Source organism: Magnolia sinica, chromosome 4 (assembly GCF_029962835.1).
Source record: "Magnolia sinica isolate HGM2019 chromosome 4, MsV1, whole genome shotgun sequence".
NCBI lineage: Eukaryota > Viridiplantae > Streptophyta > Magnoliopsida > Magnoliales > Magnoliaceae > Magnolia > Magnolia sinica.
In genome coordinates, this window is record NC_080576.1 from 73,685,497 (window position 1) to 73,693,705 (window position 8,209).

Here is an 8,209-nt window from a genome sequence, read left to right on the forward strand (position 1 = left end):
ACAACTTTATAAATCATACATTTACCTATGTTAAGGCATATATTAATAGGGAAATAAATGGTGTATATAAAAATTAAAACATGGATCATACATATTATGGTCATTCAAAGGATATACCAATCAAATTTGGAATGGCCAATGATAGTCTAAGCTAAAAACGTACGATGTCAAAATTCAACAACTTTAAAGCTTAAGTTATATTTTTTAAAAATGAAGCTATAATCCTCAAATTTTACTATTAAGCACAAGATAAGGTTAAGTCTTTTGGTTTTCTTATGGTGCTTGCTTATGAGGCTTGAATCCTCATATTTTCCAATAAACTAATAAATGAGGCTTAAATCCTCACTTTTAACTATTGAGCATAAAAATTAGGCTTAATCATCTAATTTAACAATTCAGCCCAAAGGAACCTTCTAAGGTCACTTACCTGAGGTGTTCTGGTCTCCCAAGTCTCTAGGATGGGATACCGTGATGTAAGTCGTTGGGATATATAAGTAACAAAGGTCTTTAATACTAGATGAGTCTTCTAAAGCAGATTCAGACTCCTTCATATCATCTCATGTTGTCGTCATAGCCTTACTTTTGTATCTTACTTTGCTAAGGCAATCATTGGTAATATGTTCATAACCTTAACAATTATAACATTGGACCTACTTAGGTTTTTTTATGATTCTCAACCATCTTGTTCTTCTTATCACAACTCTTCCCTTTATTCAATTTGAGAATTTTTTTTATTTTTCTTTTGAAAGCTCCATCCCATCCTTATTATCACTATAATTATCAAATTCAACAATCTTATACCTATGAGTTATTTTAAGGATGGCTAAGTTTCTTTATTTTAGAGGGGGCTTTAAAGTATAGTTCATATATTTTTAGAGAACCTAAGAGTTTTTCTACATTCATCTCATCTACATTCCTACACTTTTTTATCAAGGTTATCTTGGGAGTAAATGATCGAACCCAAGGGTTGACAAGTCTAAGGTTGTGATGTAGTACTAACTCGATAAGACCAAGGTCGATCCACATGGAACTCGGTACGAATATCTTATGATTTTAATCTTTAAAAAAATGGTGGGTCTGGGTTTATAATACAGTGGGATAAAGTTGTAAAAACAATGATAATAAGGACTAAGGATCTAGGAATCTCCAATCAATAGACTTTGAATTCAATTCGTCTTCTCGAGTTGATAACTCAAACTCAAACTAAATTCCAATCCATTTTAGTCGGAAGATAGCATAGTAATATCAATTAAAAAAAACATCTAACATTGATTAGAATCATGATAGAATTAATCTCTCATGAAAATCTAAGTAATCATGTCGCATGAAATTGAAAGCATCTAATATACTCGGAGGCGACAATAGATCAAATAACTTTATAGTTTGATTCATTCCCCAATCTATGAATTCAATCACATTCAATAAAAATTCAACATAAAAACTTAAACTTTCATTGAAGAAACAAATTAAAATATCAAATATCTATTAAAATGTTTATCCCTCAGCCTTAGCTAAGAGATTAGCCAAGCATGACTAACATCTTAAACAAAACATAAAGAAAAACTCAAAAAATAAACTATAACTAGAGGATTGAGAAGGAAGGATGATTTCGAAGAAGCTCTATAACCCGTATGTCTCTCTCCTCTACCCTAATTCGCACTTAGGAAGGCTTAGAACACTATTTTAAATAGGAAAAGTTCGCACTAACTTGAAACTGACTTCAAATTTACTCACTTTATTACGCTTCGTCACACCAATTGTAGCCTTTGGTCATATTGAACTAGTCTCTCAATTACAGTCGAATTTTTTTAAATTTCTTCTGAAGTCTCTATCTCCCTTAGGTCGCACCGAACTCTCCTCTAGTGGCACTGAACCCAGCTTTGGTCGGGCCTAAGTGTCGAGCCGAATTATCTCTTAAAATCACAATTTGTTGCTGGATTATTTTATGCACATTTAGTCGGATTGAACCAACCTCAAGTGGGACCAAACGTTCTATTAATTTTTTTATTGCTTTTTATGATTTTTCAGTCTTTTCTCCTTCCTTTATCCTTGGTTATCTTAGATCCTTGGCATATGAATTCTTCATTAATGTCTTCCAAATCTTTAACTCTTTTCTTGATTAATCTTTTAAGCTTTAATCATATTTCTTAAGCATGATTTCATCTTTGTTTCCCAGATTACCCTACATGTACAAAATAAATGTTAATTAATTAGTTAAATATTTTGAATGCATGAAAACATTAAATGTTATCAGTAAACCTATCTAGAAGGGATATAAGTATTTTCCTACATATACAATCATCTAGCTAGAATCATTTCTCATAAACCTCACATGGAATTGCAAATATCATTAAATTTATATTAATATTTCATGAAAGTTTCAGATTCTTCCATTCTAATGTTTTCGAATTGAGTCATTAAGAGCTAAAGTTTTAATCTTTTTACTTGCTATTTTCTGAAAAGGCCGAGCTATTAAGTCCTAAAGGGGGAGGGATAGGACTATGACAAATTTAAAAAATTAACAGCGGAATTTAAATAATTAAATAAAGATAACACTTAAACAATCCACAATGCGGAAATGTAAAATAACCTCAAAAATCTAGTATTGAGAGGTTGATACAAACTTGGTTCTAAGGACAACCTGTCACTAAAAACCAATGGTTTATGGTAGGACAACCTTACTAAAACGTGGGCGAGCATCAAAAACTCAAACTAAAGAGGATATAAAAGAAGTAGAAACTAATCTATCACAACATTCACCACACAATGCTAAAATGTAAAGATTACAACATTCACATCCACAAATACATCTCACAATCTTAAATCACAAAAGATAAAGAAAATAAACCACAAATCCACCAAACACAACGAATTATAGTGGTTCACTTGTGTGTACATCAACTATTAAACAACAACCACACAACTACTCCACTCTTAATATCCTCACACAGTGGATATTAGCATTCACTATAAAAATAGGTTTTTCAAGGTTCACCTAAAACCCTCACAATTGTGTCTTTCAAGTGGGCTTACATAATTCAAAAAACCCCACACTCTGAGTTTTCTGGATCACCTCAGACAAGCCAAAATAAAAAGATTTTTCTGTCACAATCTCAATGAAACCAAAATAAAGAATTTGCAAAGCTATAAAATACCTCAATTTCTGCTTTTAATTAGCCCGAAAGAACCAAATTGGAGTAGAAGTTCAATGTCTACACTCACTTATGAAATGGTTCTAGGTTCTAGATTGATTTTAAATTAAATCACCTTAGGCTAGCTTGATTTGATTTTGATTCCAAGAAATGGGAATACTTTAATTCCTCTTTCAAATAAAATTGGAATACAAAATACAAAATCAAATACAAAGAAAGCTAATTAAAGAGAATATATAATGAGCACTAAATAACTTAAGAATATCACCAACTTATTTCTCAAAATGGCGTATTGATTTAGCTTGAATTGAATATAAAACTCTAAAATTCGTGCTCTATTTATAGTTGCAGAAATTGCACTCTCTACTGGTCCTGATGTGGGCACGACTGGTCGTAGGACCAACAAACTTTCAAAATTTGGGCGCGATAAGATAAGGCCATTCCACAACTGGTCATAGGGTCTGCTCGACCGGTCGATGGGCCTCCACGACTGGTCGAGTCCTATCCACGACTAGTCGTGTGAAACCATTTTTAGTTGCTGGACTTTGAGTCGAAGCTGCAGGACTGGTCGAGCATAGGTCGAGCACTGTTCACACGACCGGTCGAGCAGTCTCCAAGACTGGTCGAGGCTTTAACAAAAATTTCCAAAAATCAGTAACAACCTTAGGACTGGTCGAGGAATTCTTGGACTGGTCAATCCAGTGCTAGGACTAGTCGAGAAACAATCAATGCACTTATAAAGTGACTCAATTTAAATTATGTATTCAAAATGACCTACCCTATGGTCAATCTAGTGTTATTCATACCTTATACATAATGTATGAACATTGAAACTTCTTTTCTTCCGGTTGATAGATGATCTTTGAAGTTCACGAAGCTTGAGATCTTGACATATATAGAAGCTTAAACTTGAGACCTTTTGAAGCTTGAAGTTAACTAACTTTGAAGCTTGAGTTTGAGGTTCAAAGTATAGGAACTTTGTCTTGACTTGAAGCTTGAACTATGGAACTTGTAACATTGAATTCAAACTTGATGTAGTACTCGAACATGAACACGTAATCTTACATTTGAAGTTCTTGACGTAAAGACGATTGTCCTTGCACTGTCTTGAATATATTGATGCGCTGGACAAGACATAGATTCCAAGAGGTTTTGGCACTACAAAATTTGTCAATTATAGGAGTTAAAACCCATAGCACTTAGAGTTTCCTCATGGAAGACTTCTAATATGTCCCATGCTTCCTTACCCATTTCACAAATACAAATATGTTTAAATTCATCGAGGGAAACTACATAGTAAATTACGTTAAGAGCTTAGGCATCATAAGTATATTGTGCTTTCTCATTGGCACTCTATTTGGATTTATCTTTGAGAGGACTAATGGTTCTACCATCAACAATGACTTATTTTATGGGTATAATCCATCGTTATTTGACAATAGCCCAAATTATAGGATTAATGGATCTTAGAAAGAACCTTATTTTAGCCTTTTAATTGCCGTATTTAGACCCATTGAAATATGGTGGTCGTATGACGGCACACCCATCTTGAGTAGACATAATTCTTAAGCCCCTTATATCAACTCAAGCGTTTAAGCCCTTCAGGAGTTATCCTTTCTGGTACTAATTGAAATTACATGTGGAATATTATACCATGGCTATGCATGAAAGCTTAACAAAGCTATAGAATGAAGGCTATGTCTTAGGGGGATTAGGACCAAATAATTTTTTTACTAATTTAATACATAATTTTTTTACTTAAACTACTACACCAATTTAAACCAAGTAAAATAATTTTACACTAAGGCTTGCAAGCCAATAGCTGATCTAATCACATATACTACAAATCATATTCCAATGAAAGCAACTAGTTTATAAATGATAGTATAATGCGTGTGTGAGATGTACTAACTATTAACTCATAACATTTATCTAATCATGAATACATTTAATTTACTAATAAAACACATAAGCATAATTAAATAATTTATCAAATGATAATTTCAAACACAAGCATGTATAGTGGTTTGGTTTCCTTACTACGCTCCCGACAGACACATTCAACCCATGAGTGTACACGATTTCATTATCAGAAGTTTTAAATCAGGTTCACCTCTAAACTTTACAGTCATTCATAAAGACTTAGCATACACTCTCACTGAAGCTCCCTCAAGAGATTTTAGTTGGTTTTTTATCGACTAACCAATAACCTCTGTCCTAGTCTAATGACCTACGTTTACTCCCACCGGAGGCACCCACAAAGACTAACACATACACATGTGTTCGGTAAACTCGACCATACACAAGAACCTATGTCATATAAAAGAACCTATCAAGTTTGAGATAAAAACTTTTACCATCAATCTTACATAAGGAAAGAGAGTATGAACTCACTAATGATACTTGTCAAATTAAGTCCCTTTGATGCAACATCTGAAGTTGCTTGATCGATGCTCTATTGTGCTTCAATCATCTCTTATTTTGCTCCCATGATCATTGATATTGATGCATTACCAATGTTTTTTACTTTAGGATCAAACACTTTGCATGTGATACACCTTTGAGGTAACCAATATGATGAGAGGTTGGCTGATTCTTCTACAACTAATGGAAGGTTGTAATCTTAGGAGATTTACCTATATGGGTGTTCTGGAGGATTTAGACAAAGATTTGACTATTAATTCAAGTTTAATTTCTAGAACAAGGTGGAGACCTAAGTTAATCTTCTTCATTGAAGTTGGAATCTTCTTTTAAGTGATAAATTGTAAGTGTTATGGTTTCTAGCTCCTATAATTGTCAAATTTTATAGTGCCAAAACATTTTGGAATCTGTGTCTTGCGTAGCGCATCAATATATTTAAGACTGTATAAGATTAGATGTTCATGTTCGAGTACAACATTGTTGAGGGTCAAATATTGCATATCAGACCCAGTTGTTGCATAGTTTTATAAGCATGATACCGTTTAAATGGCCTGATTTAATTGTGTTTGTGATGCAGAGTGTATTTACAAGCATGGACTGAAAAAGGGTGGTAAATGCATGGATTTGACGCTCCAGGAACACCAAGGCAAGGAACGGACCCTAGAAGACCAAGAGCGACGGAATTATACACCAGGGGTTCGCGGAAATCGAGGAATTGAAGCTCAAGTGACCTGAAAAGTGTCCAGAATGCAAGATCATGGGGTTCCTACCATCTGAACAAGTTTTTGGCGCCGTTGCCGGGGACTGACGGTTACGTTTTTCTGAAATTAATTAGTTTTAGAATTAAGTTAGGAATAAGATTTTACTTACTTTAGGATAGAAGTTTTTATTTTATTTTATTCTATTTTTAGAACTTAACTTGTTTCCTGTTTTATAGGATCTGGACATAAGTTTCTAAATTGGTAATTCCTTCCTAATCTCTCTACTTTTTCATATTTTTAGAATTAGGGTTTAAATTTTAGAAATTTTCTAATTCTAGTATCCTCCCTTCTGTAGGAAATAGTTTATTTTTAGAATTTAGGTTATTTCTTTCCCTTCTTAGAAATTAACTTTCTATTTTTGTTTTATTTTAGTAACTTTCTAATTCTGACACTTTTAGAATCTAATTTTGTTTCTTAATTTATTTTTAGAATTCTTTAGAAACTAACCTTCCTATTTTGTAGGCCTTTAAGATAGAAATCTCTAATTCGGTACACTCCTTCCCTTCTTTCTATTTTTCAATTCTCTTTTAGTAATCTACTTTCTAGTTTAGGACTCCCTTAACTTATTTTAGAAAATTTCACTTTCTTTTAGGAATTCTTTCTTTTAGAAGCTAGTTCACTTCTATCTTTCTTTTAAAGAATTGTTCTTCTCTTTTTAGAATCTAACTTATTTTATTTTGCAGGTTTTAACTCAGGACTCCAATTTGGTAATTTCTTTCCAACTCTCTCTTTCTTGCTAGATTTTCCTAGGGTTAAGTTTTTAATTGAGGGCTACGAGTGTTTTCATGCCCAAGTGGGCCCGTGACGACACTCGACGTCTCTTGACTGAAGGAGGATTGGTTGAGGGGTTGACTATCTATCGCAGGACTAGACACCGCTCGAAATCCCCTGAGTTAACTGAGGTTATGGCTGAAGACCAACCTCCTCCACTTCCACCCAGGGTGGAGGATACTCAAGATGAGAATGAGGTGCAACAGGCACCCCCGCCTCGTACTTTACGAGATTATCTACAACCGGCGGGAGTGAGTATGCCCTCATGCATGATTTTTCCTGAAAACACGGGACAAATGGACATCAAGCCAGGAGTTATCCAACTCCTTCCCAAATTCCATGGACTTGAATCAGAAAGTCCATATTTACATTTGAAAGAGTTCGATGAGATTATAGCTACATTATGTTTTCCTAATGTATCTGAGGATACAATTAGGCTGAAACTCTTTCCTTTTTCCTTAAAAGAGAAAGCTAAGACGTGGTTACACTCACTGCGTCCTAGATCCATTGGCACATGGAACGATATGCAGAGGGAATTCATAAAAAAATTCTTCCCACATCATAAAACGATTACCCTCAGAAAAGCGATCATGAACTTTGCCCAAAAGGAAGATGAAACATTCTTCTAATGTTGGGAAAGGTTTAAAGATTTGGTCAGTTCATGCCCATAACACGGATTTGAAACGTGGCGCATTACAAATTTTTTCTACGATGGACTGACATCTTCCATGCGCCAAATGGTCGAGACAATGTGTAATGGAGAGTTCATCAACAAAGATGTTAACGAGGTATGGGATTACCTCGATAGTCTCGTGGAAAAACACAATCATGGGACTATTACCCAATGGCGAACACCACGTCTAGGCCGACTCAATTAAAGGAAAAGGTGGATTATATCTCTTGAAAGAAGAGGATGATCTCAAGTGTAAAGTGACTACGCTCATAAGGAAAGTTGAGGCCATGGAAGGAAAGAAGGATAAGGTCAATGAAAGTTGTTTGCGGCATCTGTGATTGCAACATTCACACAATTGAAAACTGTCCTACAATACCCGCCTTTCGAGGAGTGTTGAATGAACAAGCCAATGCCGTAAATAATTATCAAAG

The 8,209-nt window shown here is 34.4% G+C and overlaps 1 non-coding gene across 1 annotated transcript; it reads right to left on the reverse strand.

Annotated features, from left to right (window-relative positions):
• Positions 1-7,677: 7,677 nt before the first annotated feature.
• On the reverse strand, positions 7,678-7,784 carry LOC131244757 (small nucleolar RNA R71). The gene has a single exon (XR_009170535.1). It is a non-coding gene; the product is annotated as a small nucleolar RNA R71 (small nucleolar RNA).
• Between the last annotated feature and the right edge of the window lie 425 nt (positions 7,785-8,209).